This window comes from Lithobates pipiens, unplaced genomic scaffold, assembly GCF_037356315.1.
Source record: "Lithobates pipiens isolate NorthernLeopardFrog02 unplaced genomic scaffold, aLitPip1_a1.2 Scaffold_30, whole genome shotgun sequence".
NCBI classification, from domain to species: Eukaryota; Metazoa; Chordata; class Amphibia; order Anura; family Ranidae; genus Lithobates; species Lithobates pipiens.
Window position 1 is genome coordinate 101,062,287 of NW_027507791.1, and position 19,447 is coordinate 101,081,733.

Sequence of the window (19,447 nt, forward strand, 5' to 3'; positions counted from 1 at the left end):
AGGTGTACTGCTTGGCAGTACACAGGTTATCTTAAGTTACAATTTTGATACCTTGTCGTCCTAGAGGCGACAATGAATATGCTGTTCTATTTTTGTTGTTATACCTTTAACTTACACTGTTCTTTTTCTTCTCTCTCTTTTCATACCTCTCTTACATTGGATGCGCTCCGGCTCTGGCTGGGAATCCGTACGAATACTTTCGATGGCGGTCGGGGTGAATTCTTTCAGTTGATGCACAGTGAGTACAACCTGCCAAATTACCATGACAAATGACTCCCAAATGACCTAATCGGTGGTGACACATAATGTGCAGGGCTTGAATTCCCCAACCAAAAGAGCGAAGGCGTTTCATCAATATCATAAATTGGGGGTGGAAATTTTAATGTTGCAGGAGACACACTTTTCACGGACCTCAACCCCCAGGTATTTGAATGCCAGATACCCCACAGTTTATCTATCTAGTGGACCCGACAAGAAACGGGGAGTGGCCATATGTTTTGCAAAACGAGTCCCTTTTACCCCAACTAATGTTGTAAAGGACAGGGAAGGTAGATACATCCTGGTAGTTGGGAAGATTGATGACAGAGCTGTCACCTTCCTCTCTTATTATGCCCCTAATGTGGGCCAACTTCCCTTTTTTCGCGAAATGCTGAGGACGGTAATGACCCATGTGGAGGGACATGTGGTGTTCGGGGGCGATAGTAATACCTCACTAGATCGGATTTTGGACAGATCTAATCTGGAGAAACCCATCCTGAAACACGCCCCAAAACAAAGTTGCGAAATAGCACGCTTACTGCATAGCTACGACCTTATTGATCTATGGAGGAACGTACACCCCTCTACTAGGGAATTTACCTTTTACTCTTCGGTGCACAAAACATACTCCCGTATCGACCACTTGTTTACCCTGTCCCCTCTATTACCGCAGGTATCGGGGTCAAAAATTATCCCAGTAGCATGGTCTGATCATTCTCTGGTTCAAGCAACTCTTACAGGTTTATGGGCCAAGCCACGTTCATCGGCATGGAGATTAAATGAGTCCCTTTTGAATGATCCACTTCTTGTTGTTGAAATAGAAAACACATTGCGTCAATACTTTCAAGACAATCCCTATTCAGACACCTCCCCTTCCATGGTGTGGGCGGCCCACAAGGCCACGATTAGGGGGACATTGATACAGTTGTCTGCTAGAAGCAAAAGGGAACGGGATAAGGTGATACAGCAGCAGGAGAAGGAACTACTAGACTTGACCGGGGCACAAAAACTAAAACCACAAATCGACCTTAGAACACAGATAGACACGGCGCGATTGGCTCTGAATATGAGCCTCACGACTAAAGCGGAAAAGTACGTCCGATGGAATAGACACCGGTTTTACTCCCTCGGGGATAAACCTAACACTCTACTAGCTAGGAAACTTAATCCTAGACCTTTTAACCCAGCACCTCCCAAACTGAGATTACGGAATGGCCAAACCTCTCAAAACCCGCAGCTCATAATAGAAGAATTTCATGCATTCTATTCTAAGCTGTACGAATCTCCCAAGGACTTTGAGGCACAGGAGGCGGGAAGATTCTTGCGGGATTTACAACTCCCCACATTGTCTAAAGAACACGCAGAGCTGTTGGAGGCAGAGTTTACTGAGAGAGAAATTGCGGGGGCCATCAAATCTATGAATCCGTCAAAATCTCCAGGCCCTGATGGCCTCTCGGGCCACTATTACCGCAAGTTTAGAGAGATTCTGACCCCGCATCTCTGCTCTTTTTACAATGACCTGCGAAGGGGTTCCCCTCTACCTCCACATGAGAACCGGGCTTATATACATGTTATACCGAAACCGAACAAAGACCACGGTGACTGCACGAACTAGCGTCCCATATCTTTGATTAACGTAGATCTCAAATTGCTGACGAAGATAATGGCCACACGGCTGAATGGATTCTTGGCGGAGTACATTCATCCGGACCAGTCGGGGTTTGTCCCCACTAGACAGGCCCCGGACCAGACTAGACGTATCATTGATATTATCTCCGCTTTGAACTCGGGTTGGGACGGGGGGGGACGGAGGGGTGCATTACTGGTCTCCCTCGACCTGCATAAGGCGTTCGATTCTTTGTCATGGGATTACTTATTCTTTATTTTGAGCAAATATGGTTTTGGTCCCAGCTTCTTGACTATACTTAAAATGATTTATGACGGCCCCACGGCGACACTAGTAATTAAAGGCCATCACTCACCAAACATTTGTATTCACAGAGGGACCCGCCAGGGGTGTCCTCTGTCTCCCCTGTTATTTATCCTGGCCCTAGAGCCACTGGCCATCAAGATCCGTGAACATCCGGATATATTGGGAGTCACTAGTGGGGGTCGGGAACACAAATGCGCACTGTTTGCGGACGATATACTATTGCTCCTCTCCTCTCCAGTTACTTCCCTGCCCAACCTCCATGCGGTATTACAACAGTTCACATCATTTACAGGTTTAAGGGTGAATCACTCTAAATCCCAAGCACTTGACGTGTCCTTACAACCCCATATAGTCCGAGCTGTACGGAGTTCCTTCCCCTTTCAATGGCAAGACAAGTCCCTGCCCTATTTGGGTATTGTGCTGACCCCATCTCTGACCACGCTCTACAAACATAACTTCCCTCCACTGTTTAACAAAATAACTTCAGATCTTAAACGTTGGTCGAATAACCCCCCGTCATGGTTTGGCAGGTTGTACTCCGTTAAGATGACGGTTCTTCCAAAGGTGCTTTACCTATTCAGGACTCTCCCGATTTCGATTGATAGGCGGGAGCTCCAGAAATTTCAAGCAAAATTATTAGATTATGTATGGGGACATGGTAGACCTAGGGTGAACAGACAAACAATGTACACACCCAAAGCGAGGGGTGGCCTGGGCATGCCGGATCTGTTTAAATACCATCAGGCAGCAGTGTTATCACAATTAATTCGGTTCCATACACGCCAAGACAAATAACTCTGGATGCTGTTGGAATCCTCCCAATTCCCTAGAAGAGAGATTAGCCATTTAATCTGGATGAAAGCAAAAGATAGGCCCAAGGTGATGTGCCCGACCCTGTCCTACTCTCTAAATTTGTGGGATAGATTGTCGACCACCCACGCCTTCAGATCTAGGCATGCCCCGTTAGCCCCTCTGCTTGATAATCCTCTGTTTACCCCGGGTTTACGGCCTCAAGATTTTTTATGGTGGACTAATAAAGGCTTGCTGCGCATAGCTGACCTATGCGACCATAAAGGGGCCTTGTCACGAATATCCTTACAGGACAGATATCAGCTCCCGAGGTCAGAGTTTTTTCGCTTTACTCAGATAGCGCACTTTCTGGCAACATTAAGTCGCACTTCTGACCTCACTACATGTACCCCAATCGAAACCGTGTGCAGGACATACGACAACCACAAAGGTCATATTTCCATGATATATAATATCTTATTCCCGACCTCTCAGAAGTTGCCATATATGGAGAGATGGGAAAGAGATATGCAATGTACCTTGCGAATGGAGGAGTGGAACAAGGTAGCACAAAGTGCATCTAGAGCACTTATTAATACTTCTTTGATTGAAGCAAACTATAAGGTGTTATTGAGGTGGTATATGGTTCCAGCTCGAGTGGCTGCTTTTGCTCCAGGGGCGTCCCCACGGTGCTTTAGAGGTTGCACTGCGGATGGGACCATGTATCATATATGGTGGTCATGCCCCAAGGTGCGAAGGTTCTGGATACGCACGTACAATTTTATTTACTCTTTGACCGGAGTGAACCTTCGGAAGTCGCCGTTGCATGCGCTACTGGGGCGCCCCGTGGAAGGGGCATCGAGGCCAATGAGAACGTTTATAGCTTTCATATTTGTGGCGGCAAGGGTCTCTATAGCTAAATCGTGGAGGTCACCAGTAATACCCTTTTATTTGCTTAAATCAAAACTGTCCTGGATTATGGTGAATGAACGCCTATCGGCAATACTAACTGATAGAATGGCTTGGTTCAACAGAGTGTGGGGTCCGTGGATCAGGGACTTGGTTACAGCCTAATGGGTTTACCTGGCCAGCCAGGGTCGGGGGCCCTTCTGGAGCTGGAGTGCATCCCCTCTTCTATCTCTTCTATCCTTCTTCTTCTCTTTCCTCTCTCTACTCTTTTTTTCACTCATCTCAGTCTATGATAGCTATCTCATTTCATTTTTCCCTCTCTACTGGGGGAGTTATTTGTTTTTGGCCGCATTTGTGTTATTGAGTACTGTACGGTTATTAGGTGTACTGATTAGAGTACCGGAATCGGAATGGAGGGCCGGGTGGCGGGGCCCAGTACTTGCCATGCCGCTCTCATATAGAGCAAGACAAATACATGATGTCGGTACGTGTTGATTTAATTATTCTTTGGGCTACCTTTTAAGCCATGCATATGCGGACCTACTCTTTTTTTTTAATCTTACGGTTACTGTTATGCTATGAGAGTTGTATTGTTATAAGATTTCTGATTCTCTGTGTCTTATTGATGTCAAATACTGAGATTGTAACTTCTAAGTTGAAAACTTGAATAAAAATATTGAAAGAAAAAATATTTTATGAAATTAAATGATGAGGAATAGGGATGAGCCCCTCTGTTCGAGTCGAACGTAGGCTCATGCCCAACACAATGGAATTATTCTCTTTACAGCTAGTAAAATATAGGAAGCCAATCTATTTGAGATCTTTCCCAGACCCAGAAATGGGAGGCCCAGGTGGAGATGTAATGGATCTAGAGAAATGGGGGACTCAAAAATTTGCTGGAGCAGAGACAAAAACATGGACCAAAAAGGAACAATAAATTCAAACTGCCAGAAGATATGGTTGTGAGTTTGTCTAGTTTTACCACATACCCAACAGAGGGGGAGAGGGAAGGGGTCAAAATTATGTAATACCTCGGGGGTCCTATATAAAAAAAAACACTTTAAATGCTGTCTCTTTCTGCACCACACATCTGGATATTTTGGAAGTTGAGGTCCATATTTTGGCCCACTGTTGGAGGGAGATTGGTTGTATAATTTGAGTCCATTTGCGCATGTAGAAGTGGGAGTCTATAGAGAGTGGAAGGGTCTCCTGAAGCAATTGGTATAAAGCAGATAAAGCAGATATTAGTTGTATTTGGTGGGGGCCCTGGGAACAGATGAGTTCAAAAGTTGTTGGTTTGGAAAGAGTAAGGAATGGGGAGAGAGTTGCGAAGTAGGGGGTTATTTGGAGATAGGAATATGACATATGTTTCGGGATCTGATATTTAGTTAGTGAAATTTATGTGTGACCGGGTGTACAAAGTGGTGCAGTTGGAACAGACTGGCCTGTGCCTAAGGGAACATTCAGGGGTGGGATAGGCTGTTGGGAATTAAGGGATTAAAAATTACATTAGAGAGAGGGAGGGGGGGGCACAGGGATGAGAGGGAGAATTTGGTGTGACATGAATGCCATATCCTCAGTGAAAAAACCATAGGGTCCAAACAGAGGCCATGGAGTTTGGGAACTGAAAATAATGCAGGCGACAATACAATAGAGCAGGGATGAGCTGGAAACAGAGAACCCATCTCTATCTCCTCCCACCTATTCTGCAGCCTTAAACTGGACCAGGCCACCATTGCACGAAGGTGGGAGGCCAGGTAATTTTTGTAAACATCCGGAGCTTCTAGTCCTCCACGGCTTCTGGGGGAAAATATCACCAAGCTTGCCACTCTATGTGCCCGCCCTTCCAAATAAAGTTAAGAAACCATTGTTTAATCAATTTTAATTGGGCCATAGGAATAGGGATAGGCAGGGTTTCAAAAAATACAGTTGTTTTGGCATAACTGACATTTTCAACACATGAATCCTACTTATCCAGGATATTGGGAGGGGATTCCATCAAGACAGCATGGTCTTGATGTCCTTGAACAGGGAGATATAATTTGCTGAATATAGGCATGAGGTGTGATTGTACACCCAGGTACTTGAGAGATGAGGTGCACCATCACCAGGGGTAAGAGTTTTGGAGCGATAGAAGGTCTGCAGGTGGTATATGTAGCGGAATGGTTTCTGTTTTACATGCGTTCATTTTATATCCAGATAGAGAGCTAAGCAGGGACGGGAGGGATATATGTAGGTTGGTAAGAGTCAGAAGTACATCATCCACAAATAGAGAGAGTTTATATTCCCTGTGAAGCACGGGGACCCCTCGGAGCTGTACTTTATTTTAACCACTTAACAACCGCCCATTGCCGATTAACGGCTTCAGGGCAGTTGTTTAACTCTGAGAGGCCGTTAATTAACGGGCTCCCAGAATTCTGCTCTCGCGCGCCCCCTGGACCCGGCGCCCCCTGGACCCGGCGCATCACGGATCACGGTAAACGGCCGCTCGTCGCGGCCGTTTACCACGTGATCGCTCCGTCAAATGACGGAGTGATCACTTGTAAACAAACCGGCGTCATGTTATGACGCCGGTTCCTCCCTCCCCCTCTCTGTACCGATCGAGGGGAAAGAGATCGGTGTTAGCAACGCTGTGGGCTGCATCTGCAGTGCCCACATCGCTGCTCACCGAATTTAACCCCTTCAATTCCCTGCCAATACTCTGCAATACCCTGCCATTACTCTGCAGTACCCCCCATTACTCTGCAATACCCTGCCATTACTCTGCAGTACCCCCCATTACTCTGCAATACCCTGCCATTACTCTGCAGTACCCCCCATTACTCTGCAGTACCCTGCCATTACTCTGCAGTACCCCCATTACTCTGCAGTACCCTGCCATTACTCTGCAGTACCCCGCCAATACTCTGCAGTACCCCGCCATTACTCTGCAGTACCCCCCAATACTCTGCAGTACCCTGCCATTACTCTGCAGTACCCCCCAATACTCTGCAATACCCCCAATACCCCCCAATACTCTGCAATACCCCCCAATACTCTGCAATACCCGCCAATACCCCGCCAATACCCCGCCAATACTCTGCAATACCCTGCCATAAATTGCCATACCCAGCCATACTCGGTGATACCCTGCAATACCCAGCCATAGACGCCCCCCACCCCTCACCGCCCTCCGGTGCTTCTACCAACTCGCCAGTACGGTCAAAGCCAGAATCTTTTATTTTTTATTTTTTTTATTTCAGGCTTCCCAGCCTAGAGGTGAGATGTGGGGTCATATTGACCCCCAGATTTCACTGTAAAGAGGACCTGTCACCCCATATTCCTATTACAAGGGATGTTTACATTCCTTGTAATAGGAATAAAAGTGATCAAAAATTTATTTTTGGGGAAAAAAATGTCAAACTAAAATAAATAAAGTAAAATGAACAATAAAAAAAAAAAAAAAATTTAAAGCGCCCCTGTCCCCATGTGCTCGCATGCAGAAGCGAACGCATACGTAAGCCCCGCCCACATATGAAAACGGTGTTCAAACCACACATGTACGGTATCGCCGTGAACGTTAGAGCGAGAGCAATAATTCTAGCCCTAGACCTCCTCTGCAACTCAAAACATGTAACCAGTAAAAAAAATTTAAAGCGTCGCCTATGGGGATTTTTTAAGTAGCGACGTTTGGCGCCATTCCACGGGCATGTGCAATTTTGAAGAGTGACATGTTCGATATCTATTTACTCAGCATAACTTCATCTTTCACTTTATGCAAAAATTGGGCTAACTTTACTGTTTTTTTTTTTTTTTAAGCACAAAACTGTTTCCCCCCCCCCCAAAAAACGCGTTCGAAAAATTGCTGCGCAAATACCATGTAAGATAAAAATTTGCCACCATTGTATTTTCCAGGGTCTTTGCTAAAAAAAAATATAATGTTTTGGGGTTCTCTGTAATTTTCGAGCAAATAAATGATGATTTTTACATGTAGGAGAGAAATGTCAGAATTGTCCTGGGTGCTCCAGAACGCCTGATGGCGCTCCCTGCATTTTGGGCCTCTGTATGTGGCCACACTGTGTAAAAGTCTCACAGATGTGGTATCGCCGTACTCGGGAGTAATAGCAGAATGTGTTTTGGGGTGTAATTTGTGGTATGCATATGCTGTGTGTGAGAAATAACCTGATAATATGACAATTTTGTGGAAAAAAAAAAGGAAAAAAAATCTTGATTTTGCAAAGAATTGTGGGAAAAAATGACAACTTCAAAAAATTCATCATGCCTCTTACTGAATACATTGGAATGTCTTCTTTCCAAAAAGGGGTCATTTGGGGGGTATTTGTACTTTTCTGGCATGTTAGGGTCTCAAGAATTGAAATAGGCCGCCAGTCCTTCAGGTGTGATCAATTTTCAGATATTGGCACCATAGCTTGTGGACTCTATAACTTTCACAAAGACCAAATAATATCCACCAATTTGTACTTATTTTTACCAAAGATATGTAGTAGTATAAATTTTGGCCAAAAATGTATGAAGAAAAAATTACTAATCTGCTAAATTTGATAACAGAAACGAAGAAAAATTCATTTTTTCGCAGAATTTTCGGTCTTTTTTCTTTTATAGCACAAAAAATAAAAAACTGAGAGGTGATTAAATACCACCAAAAGAAAGCTCTATTTGTGTGAAAAAAAGGACAAAAATTTCATATAGGTCCAGTGTTGCATGACTGAGTAATTGTCATTCAAAATGTGAGAGCACCAAAAGCTGAAAATTGGTCTGGTTATTAAGGGTGTTTAAGTGCCCAGTGGTCAAGTGGTTAAGCATAATATTTTTATATACCGTACACTCCATTTTATGTTTATAGTGTAACAACATGGGATTGAGGACAAATTTAATTTCTAAACATAAACTTTAAATATAATAAAGCTATTAGATTGTATTATGTGGTATGAATGACTGCGGCCCTTTATTATTGATACGACGATATATATAATAACCAACTCACATTAACCAATATACACACATTGACGATATAACGTTTGTAATCATCTTTGGATTATAAATACCAAAAGGTCCAACTTTAAAAGCTCGAACCCATCAAATAATGACAAAAAACTATCCCCCATAATAGAAAAAGGGGGTACTTAAAATAGAAAGGAAGGGAAAAGGACTGCAACAATTGGGGGGAGGGGTGGCTTTTTCTTCTACTGCAACTGTTCTGATAAAATTCGTTGGTAATCTTCCTTTTATAACCTTCTGTTCGTTTTCATAGGTTTGTTGGATCACCTGATGTAACTGAAGAATATTCTGGAAGATTGATCAGCTGACAGGTAAGTAACCAATTAATTAATTTTAAAACTACTCCATACTGATTTTTTTTTTTTCAGTTTCCCCAAAATTTCCATTTTTTTTCTGGGGAAAAACAGAGGGGAAAAAACGCTTTTCTCATGACTTCAAAATTTCAGGAAATTTCACATCTCTAGACACAGGTGACAAAACTGCTGGGTTAAACAAATCTAACCTTCATGTAAATGGAGAAATATGTTTTTTGACTTTTGGTATACCTTAACCACTTCCCGACCAGCGCACGACGATGTACGTCGACAGAATGGCACGGGCAGGCATATTGGCGTACATGTACGTCCAATATTCGTTGCCGCCGTGCCATCGGGAGCGCGCCGCCGGCGGCGCGCTCCCGCGCTGGTCGGGACCCCCGTGAGTCCGGTCGCGGGACCCGCGGACTCGATCGCCGCGGGCATCCCCGCGATCGTCTCACGGAGCGGCCGAATGGAGGAAATGCTGTATAAACAACATTTTTCCATTCTGCCTAGCAACTAGTGACGCTGATCTCTGCTCCATGTGATTGGAGCAGAGATCAGTGTACACTAAATGAAAGCCCAACCCCCCCACAGTTAGTAACACACCCCTAGGAACACTTAACACCTACACTGCCACCCACTGGTTAACCCTTTCACTGCCAGTGTCATTTACACAGGAATCACTGCATTTATATAGCAGTGATTACTGTATAAATGACAATGGTCCCAAAAATGTGTCAAAAATGCCCGATGGGTCCCCCACAATGTCGCCGTCACAATAAAAATCGCAGATCGCTGCCATTACTAGTAAAAAAAAAAATAATAAAAAATTATTAATAAAAATGCTATAAAACTATCCCTATTTTGTAAACGCTATAACTTTTGCGCAAACCAATCAATAATCGCTTATTGCGATTTTTTTTACCAAAAATATGTAGAAGAATACGTATCGGCCTAAACTGAGGGAAAAAAACGTTTTTTTATATATTTTTGGGGGATATTTATTATTACAAAAAGTAAAAAATAATGCGTTTTTTTCAAAATTATCGCTCTATTTTTGTTTATAGCGCAAAAAATAAAAACCGCAGGGGTGATCAAATACCACCAAAAGAAAGCTCTATTTGTGGGAAAAAAAGGACGTTAATTTTGTTTGGGAGCCACGTCGCACGACCGCGCAATTGTCAGTTAAATCGACACAGTGCCGAATCGCAAAAAGTGGTCTGGTCTTTGACCAGCAAATTGGTCCGGTCTGAAAGTGGTTAAACACATTGCTAATAGCACTAGCTACATGTTTGTAGACTAAATGTTGGTATTTGCACTGTTTTGTAGTGAAAACAGACATTTTATATACTTTTTTGAAGTGGCAGTAAAAAAATATGGCTTTGTCAGTAAATTTCATGAGTTGTGCCTGTAAAAAATTGATGCTGTCAGTGCATTTTTGTAATCTTGTCAGTAAATATCTTTACCTCTGTAGTTGCAGGCATTGTAAAGCAACTCATCCTCAAAATTTACAAGAGGCACACTCTCTGAGCAGCTCACATTGTTTCATTATACCAGAGTACATGCTCAGTGAGGCACAGAGTGGAAAGGGACTGAAAGGAATAACGGAGGGCCGGGCATGACAGTGTGGAGAAGGAAACACAGGATATGATTAATCTTATAGAAAGTTTGTGAAGAAAGAAGTGGGAGGAGGATAAGGAACTTTGTGGAGAAAGGGGAGTGGTCGTATAAAGGTGGAAGGAGGTGCCAGGAGAAGGGCTGTTGGAAGGAGAAAACACAGTTTTTTACATGCTGCTCCTCTGAAAATTCAGCATGGCAGAGATTGATGTAATTTTAGCAAGATTGCAGGCAGCAGCTGATTCGCTGAGCAGGCAAGTCGGGGCACTAGTGGAGGACGAAGCAGGCGGATCGGGTATGGTGGAGGTGACCCCCGCGTGTGGAGGTCATGGCCTCCGTCACGGTTTTCGCACAGGCCACCGTCGCGGCCTACGTGGCAAACAAGGAGCCCCAGGGAGGAACGATCGTTACCGCTGGCGAAACGGCCGGTTCCCAGCATCATCACAGGGCCAGAGCGGTCCGCATGCTGCGGGCCTACAGCAGGGGGCGGGGCTATGGGCCGCCATGGCGCTGCTTCCCCCCAGGGTGTAGAAGGCTGCAGAGGAGGGAGATACCCAGTCAGGACAGGGGAGAGCAGGGGGGTTAGTGGGGGAGAGGGGAGACAGCACAGTGGTCGGTAGAGAGCATGGAGTGGTACACAGGGCTGCAGGTGGGTGGAGCTCTATGGGGAGAAGAACCCGGAGACAAAATGGCGGTGGTGGTCAGTAACCAGCAAGTCCGAAGATGACCAGGGTGACTCTGAAGAGGGGCTCAGCAGCAGGAGGGAGTCAGCCCTCACAAGTACAGAATGACACGGCTTCCGGTGAAACTTCGCCCAGGGGGCTAACGGCGCCACCCGTCATGGAGCAGAGTGACCGGTCTGAAGGGGAACTGTCTGAGGAGGATGAACAAGCGGCAGCAATCCCGGCCAGGGCTGAGGCGGTGAGGCAGGCACCCAGATGGCCCGGTAAGTCTACTGATAACATGTCTTTGTGTAATGCTTTAAACGATCTGCTCGGGGTGGTCGCAGCAGGCACAGGTGGTACACTAAGGGGGGCACCGGACCAGAAATTGGCGGCCGAAAGGCAGGCCAGTTCCCGGTCAGGGTCATAAATGTTGGAGGGATTGAAGGCGTTAGTAAGGAGGTTTGAAACCAGACAGGATCCATCCTCCCAGGTGGCCCTGTGGACTGGCTCGGAGCAGGGGTTGGGGGAGGTAAGTGCAGGGGCATCCAACATGGTGGCACAGACGGGGCAGACACACTGGGGATGGGAGTGGGGGAGAAGGCCCCCAAAAAAGTGGAAAATGGTAGTAAGGAGCCCGCAGCCAGGATGGATGTGGTGAGGATTGCGGGAGCAGTGAGGTGTGAGGTGTACATGTGCTTCGAGGGTCCACTGGGGGCACACTTAAAGCAGGCCTGAGACAAGATTCACAAGGGTGAGTACGTCAAAATATTTTCACTGCTGCCTTTGAAGAAATTTAACCTGGATAGGGTGAAGCCGGATGACTCCAAAAAAGAGGACAAGGAAGAAAGGAGGTATCGAGTCTGCGTACTTTTGCAAACTGGCTCCAGGCGTGTGTCATTATGGCAAGCGTGATTGGAGAGAAAAACCCTGAGCATTGATTTGCGTTATTTTGTTATCTGGATGCAATCGGGGAGGCTCACAGGGCATATGGGGGGTCCTCTTGGCTGCGATACGATGAGCAGTTCCGCCAACGTAGAGCAGTTTATCCGTCCCTTCGGTGGGATCACAAAGACATAAGTCTGTGGATGCGGCTTATGTCGTCAACGAGGGCCCCATCACAGTTTCTTCAGGGGGGGGCCGGGAGTGCAAATACCTCGGGACTTTCGGCCAGAAAAAAGTGGGGGGTCTGCTGGCAGTACAATGAGGGTTCCTGCAGATTTGGGGGCTCAAGCAAGTTCAAGCATGAGTGCTCAGGTTGTGGGGAACACACCAAATGTCCAGATGCTTCAAAAAGGGGAAGCGTCCCGGCGAGCCTGCTCACAAAAGCATGACACTGGGGAAATGGGAAAGGATGCTACCTTTTCTAAATAGATACCCACCATGGAGGCGGCCAAATTGCTGATGGATGGCTTTAGGGAGGGTTTTCGGATACCGTGTTCCTTGTCAGTGGTGCCACCATTGGCAAAAAATTTAAGGTCGCTTTGGAACATAAAAGGGTAGTGGGGGAGAAGTTCAACCTATGCAGGACTTGGTGATCTCTCCGTTGGGGGTGGTGCCTAAGAAGGAACCAAATAAGTTCTGGCTGATTCACCACCTGTCCTTCCCAAAAGGGGGGTCGGTGAACGATTTCATTGACCGGAGGCCTGCACCGTATCTTATACCTCATTCAACGAGGCAGTGTGGTGGGTCAGGAAATATGGAAAGGGGGCACTGATGGCTAAGTCGGACATTGAATCTGCGTTCCGCTTGCTGCCGGTGCATCCAGAGAGTTTCCGACTGCTGGGTTGTTGTTGGCAGGAGCAGTTTTACATGGATAAATGTTTACCCATGGATTGCTCCATCTCGTGGGTCGCGCGGATGGATGGATTTGCAAGTCTATGAGTGAGGCTACGTGGGCGTACTACAACAAAGTTTGGCAGGAGTGGTCATTGCTCGTACAGGAGGCCAGTATTGGGATGGACAGGGCTGAGGTAAGGTTGTTGGTGTTATACTTTGTGGCCTGGCACATGGAAAGTGGGTGTTCAGTATCGGCCATCGAGCAAAAGATGTCCTTCCTATTCAAATTGATGGGGGGGGGAGATGCAACGAAGGATTTCTGGCTGAGGCAGGCACTAAAGGGTTTTAAGAAAGGTTGCAAACAATTGGATACGAGGTGCCCTGTCACTTTTGCCAATCTGCGGGCTATTTGTAGGAGGTTGGGAGTGGTGTGCACCTCTAAGGCTGCGTACACACGCGCGGACTGTTTGCCCAACCTTGTTCGTCAAACAGTTTCGGCAAACAGCCCGCTCAAAATTTGCATGAGCGGACTTGCCCACACACGAGCGGACTGTTTCAGCAAACTGTTTGCCAAACAGTTCGCTCAACTTTTGAAATGAACGGACTCGCCCACGTAAGGAGGAGGCAAATCCGCCCATTTCGAGCGCGTGTACAGGTAGGCGGGGCCCGCGAAGGAGACGTCGCGGGCTCCGCCGCCTGGAATGGGCTTAAAGGGGAACCCAACGCCGAAAAAAATCGGCGTGGGGGTTCCCCCAAAGTTCACACCAGACCCTTGTCCGAGCACGCTACCCGGCCGGCCAGGAAAGGGGGGGCGAGCGAGCGCGCCCCCCCTCCTGAGCCGTACCAGGCCGCGTGCCCTCAACATGGGGGGGTGCCTTGGGGAAGGGGGGGCCGCGCGGCCCCCCCACCCCAAAGCACCTTGTCCCCATGTTGATGAGGACAAGGGCCTCTTCCCGACAACCCTGGCCGTTGGTTGTCGGGGTCTGCGGGCGGGGGGCTTATCGGAATCCGGGAGCCCCCTTTAAGAAGGGGGCCCCCGGATACCGGCCCCCCACCCTATGTGAATGAGTATGGGGTACAATGTACCCCTACCCATTCACCTGTGAAATAAAGTACAAAAAAAAACACAACACAGGGAAAAAATATTTTATTGCACAGCTCCGGGGGGTCTTCCGTCTTCGGGGGTCTTCTCGCCGGACTCCTCCGCTATCTGTGTGTAGCTCTTTTACTAGCGGAGGAGTCCGGCTTTCTTCCTCCCCGCCGCCGGCCTCTTCTCCCGACTTCGGGGGTCTTGTCCCCCTCTTCGGTTCTTCTGCTGGGCCACCGCGCCTTCTTGTAGCTCTTTTACAGGCGGTGGCCCGGTCTTCTGTCGCCGCTGCCTTCCGTTCTTCTGTCGCCGCCTTCGGTTCTTCTGCCGGGCCACCGCGCCTTCTTGTAGCTCTTTTACAGGCGGTGGCCCGGTCTTCTGTCGCCGCTGTCGCCGCTGTCGCCGCTGTCGTCGCCGCCGCCGCCGCCTTCCGTTCTTGTTCTTCTTCTTGTTCTTCTTCTTCTTCTTCTCCTGGAGATGTTGACTCGACGAGCTCTCCGGCCGGAATGCCAGGGCCGCGCTGTGCGGTCACTTATATAGTGACAATGGGGCGGTGTCACATGGTATATGTCACATGGGTTGGTCACATGGGGACTATGACATCGTAAGGGGCGGGGTCACCATGTGACCAACCCATGTGACATATACCATGTGACACCGCCCCATTGTCACTATATAAGTGACCGCACAGCGCGGCCCTGGCATTCCGGCCGGAGAGCTCGTCGAGTCAACATCTCCAGGAGAAGAAGAAGAAGAAGAACAAGAAGAAGAACAAGAACGGAAGGCGGCGGCGGCGGCGACGACAGCGGCGACAGCGGCGACAGAAGACCGGGCCACCGCCTGTAAAAGAGCTACAAGAAGGCGCGGTGGCCCGGCAGAAGAACCGAAGGCGGCGACAGAAGAACGGAAGGCAGCGGCGACAGAAGACCGGGCCACCGCCTGTAAAAGAGCTACAAGAAGGCGCGGTGGCCCGGCAGAAGAACCGAAGAGGGGGACAAGACCCCCGAAGTCGGGAGAAGAGGCCGGCGGCGGGGAGGAAGAAAGCCGGACTCCTCCGCTAGTAAAAGAGCTACACACAGATAGCGGAGGAGTCCGGCGAGAAGACCCCCGAAGACGGAAGACCCCCCGGAGCTGTGTAATAAAATATTTTTTCCCTGTGTTGTGTTTTTTTTTGTACTTTATTTCACAGGTGAATGGGTAGGGGTACATTGTACCCCATACTCATTCACATAGGGTGGGGGGCCGGTATCCGGGGGCCCCCTTCTTAAAGGGGGCTCCCGGATTCCGATAAGCCCCCCGCCCGCAGACCCCGACAACCAACGGCCAGGGTTGTCGGGAAGAGGCCCTTGTCCTCATCAACATGGGGACAAGGTGCTTTGGGGTGGGGGGGCCGCGCGGCCCCCCCTTCCCCAAGGCACCCCCCCATGTTGAGGGCACGCGGCCTGGTACGGCTCAGGAGGGGGGGCGCGCTCGCTCGCCCCCCTTTCCTGGCCGGCCGGGTAGCGTGCTCGGACAAGGGTCTGGTGTGGACTTTGGGGGAACCCCCACGCCGATTTTTTTCGGCGTTGGGGTTCCCCTTTAAGCCCATTCCAGGCGGCGGAGCCCGCGACGTCTCCTTCGCGGGCCCCGCCTACCTGTACACGCGCTCGAAATGGGCGGACTTTCCGAGCGGGAACAGTCCGCTCATTTCGAAAGTACAGCGGACAGGCCCACACACGGGCGGACTGTTCGCTCAAACACAGTTTCAGCGGACAGTTTTTCGGAATTTCCGAAAGACTTTGTCCGTCCAACTGTCCGCTGAAACTGTCCGCTGAAAGCCCACACACGAGCGGACTGTCCGCCCAAACACTGTTCAGCGGACAAGGTTGGGCGAACAGTCCGCCCGTGTGTACGCGGCCTAATTACGAAGTGCGTTTGTTCACGGCAGCCTTTTCACTTGCATTCTATGGGGCGTTAAGGATAGGGGAGTTGGTGAGCCCAATGGAATGGCAGGAGGTATTTTGGAGAGGGAAGTACGTTTGGAGGAGGATAGGGTGTGTTGTAGGTCCAAGACGGACCAAAAAAGTAAAGGGGTGGACATATGGCTGTTCGCACTGCCAGGTTCTGAGGTGTGCCCGGTGTGCGGGAATTTCTGAAGGTCAGAACACCTGGGGGAGGCCAATTGTTATGGCATGAGGACGGGTCCTACTTATCCAAGTTCGTTTGTTTCAGTGTTTAGAAAATGCTTGACAATGGCGGGCTTTGACGGGGCACAGTACGCTTCACATTCCTTCTGCATTGGGATGGCTACTGAAGCTGCCAGATGTGGGTTGGATGAGGTGGCGGTGCGCTGGATTGGTATGTCGGAATCAAAGAGGTTTCATTCTTACATTAGGCCCCACATTTTGATTGATTAAAAAAACAAATAAGGGGGCGTGGCCTAGCGCATGGAGCGGTAAGATGCGCCTCTGTGGAGCTCCCGCACACGCCGGACACACAACCATTTACTCACCCGCTCAGACGCCGCAAACAGGTCGGTAATGGGGAAGAAAGGTGGGGGAGATGGTCGCCGCTCCCCCGATCCACAAGCTGAGGGGGAAATAGACAGTTTCTTTACCCGTTTAGGGCAGGATCATCACTGACCCCCCCGTCTAAGATGGTGCCGGCCCAGACCTCAGGCACACACTCTGCCTCATAAGGAGCTGCATCCCAGCGCTCCGCTACTCATATGAGAACCAGACAGCGTGCCAGGTCCCCAGCAGACTCTAAAACTGGCTCAGCCCGCTCTGCCTGCCATTCCCCTGACTCTCATAGATCCTATGGCGGATGGGACATGGAAGCCTACATTAAAGCCCTCCCCACTACCTGCCTGTGTGCAGAGACTTGAGCGCTCATCACAGAGCTGCGCAGGGATGTTACAAACAGACTAGAAGAGGTGGAACATAACGCGGAGGAAACCGCGTCCATTCTACAAGCCCATGAGGCCGCCCTGCATGTTCACACTTTGCAAATTCAACAACTGATGTACCATCAGGACGATCAGGAAAATAGGGCCAGACGTAACAATATACGCATACGCGGTCTACCTGAATTTGTAGAAACCAAAGACCTGGCCCCTGCAGTCACCGCCATGTTTATTGACCTGCTGCACAAAGATAAGGACGCCCCTCTGGAACTTGATCGTGTTTACCGAGCCCTTGGGCGCCGAAACCCAAACCTGGAACACCCCCGGGACGTTATCTGCAGAGTGCATTTTTATGCGACCAAGGATTCCATTATGCAAGCCGCACGCACTCAGGAAGCCATACATTTCAACGGCTCCCCAGTGACTTTACTCCCCGACATTTCCAAGCTGACCCTGGATATGTGACGGGTCCTGAAACCACTTACTAGGGCCCTCCAATCGAAACAAATTAAATATCGATGGGAATTTCCCATTTGTCCTCTGCATCCCATGAGGGGAAGTCTGCGACACTCCGCACTCTGGGGGACCTCCCTAGGTTCCTAAGAACTTTTGAACTGCCACAGATCCCCATTCCGGACTGGCCTCTCCAAGCGGCCACCCCAGGTTTCCAGATCACCACAGGCTGGCAGAGACAATCTAAAAAGAAGACCAACGTCCCAGGCCCAAAGCCTCCAAGGCATCTGATGGATGACTACCTGATGCAGCTACTTTGAATAACTTTTTTTTCTGCCCAGTGAAGATGCAACCATATACACTGTTACTGGGATTTTCTGTCACTCTACCTAATCCCTTATCCTCAATTTTTTTTTTTAACTGCACGCACAAGTTTTCTCACTCAGTTGTAGGATACAAGCCCCCCATGATAGGAGGGAATTGTTTGTTATTGCACAATTGTCCCTGGCTTACTTGGGACTTCCCCCACTCTCCCCTCCTTCCTCACCACCCCCCCCTCCTGATCCCCCTCCCCACCCCTCCCCCACCTTCCCCCATTGGTGATGTGCCCTGTTCTCCATAGGAAAGAATTTCCCTGTGTACTGCTAGATGCATATAGTTTGGCTGTGGACCCCTGGGACATTCACTCCAGGGGCCCACATATAGTAGTTTAACGTTCCACTAGCACTACCAGGATTTGAGCTGTATGATAACTAGCAGAAATTGTAAATGTGTTGCCCGGCGTGTGCGGGCCTCTGTGTGTTGACCACGTTTCCCCCCACTTAGGGTTTTCAGCGCCCATAGCGGTTTTAGCTGATATGTTGATTGCAACTTTAATAGTACGGCCTATCCGGCCTGATTTCCTTCTTTTTCTCTCTTTCTCTATGTCTCCTCTCTTCCACCTTCTTCCCCCCTTCTCCCCCCCCCTCCCCCACCCGGAACCACTGGTTCCTTCCTCTACACCTCCCCCCCCCTCTGAGACAGCGAGCTTCACCTTTGGTGTTCAAAATCAACCTCATACTCTACACAATCGATGGCAGTGCCAACCTCGTTGACATTTTCTTCTCTTAATTGCAGAGGCCTTAACACCCAGGAGAAGAGAAGGCAGATTCTATAACATTTTCACAAACTGGGGACTCAAGTATTGCTCTTGCAGGAAACCCACTTTAGATCAGATGCTATTCCACAGTTACCGTCTAAATACTTCCCAACTTGGTACCACAGTACCAACCCCTCAGCTAAATCCAAAGGGGTCTCTATTGCATTTAATGCCTCTTTCTCCCCAGATGTCCTTGATACCTACATTGATCCCCGGGGTAGATATGTTTTTATCAAATTGTCACATTTTAACACGATTTATACTGTGGTTAACATTTATTCTCCCAACCAGGAGCAGCAGCATTTTCTCACCAAAGTGATCTCCCGCCTTAAACGGTTTGGCACGACCAACGTGATCCTGGGAGGGGACCTCAACGCCACCTTGATACCACGCCTTGATGCTTCGACCAGTAAGTCATCACTCTCCCAAGTCTCTCTGACTAAAATGCGCTCACTCCTATCTGACACATCCCTAGTAGACGTTTGGAGATTGTTACACCCTACCGTTAAAGACTACACTTATTTTTCCCCGGCCCATTCCTCTTACAGCCGACTTGATTACATTTTTGTCTCTCAATCCTTTTTTGTCTCTCAATCCTTACTGGACTACTCCCCCTCTGCCTCTATAGGCCTTACCCTGTG

At 48.5% G+C, this 19,447-nt stretch overlaps 1 long non-coding RNA gene across 1 annotated transcript in view; it reads left to right on the forward strand.

Moving 5' to 3' along the window:
- LOC143943123 (uncharacterized) overlaps window positions 1-19,232 on the forward strand; it is a 50,353-nt gene extending 31,121 nt beyond the window's left edge. Inside the window, exons 2-3 of the long non-coding RNA XR_013264883.1 lie at window positions 9,141-9,198; window positions 19,098-19,232. This is a non-coding gene — a long non-coding RNA (uncharacterized LOC143943123). The remainder of the gene's footprint in view (window positions 1-9,140; window positions 9,199-19,097) is intronic.
- Window positions 19,233-19,447: the final 215 nt, after the last annotated feature.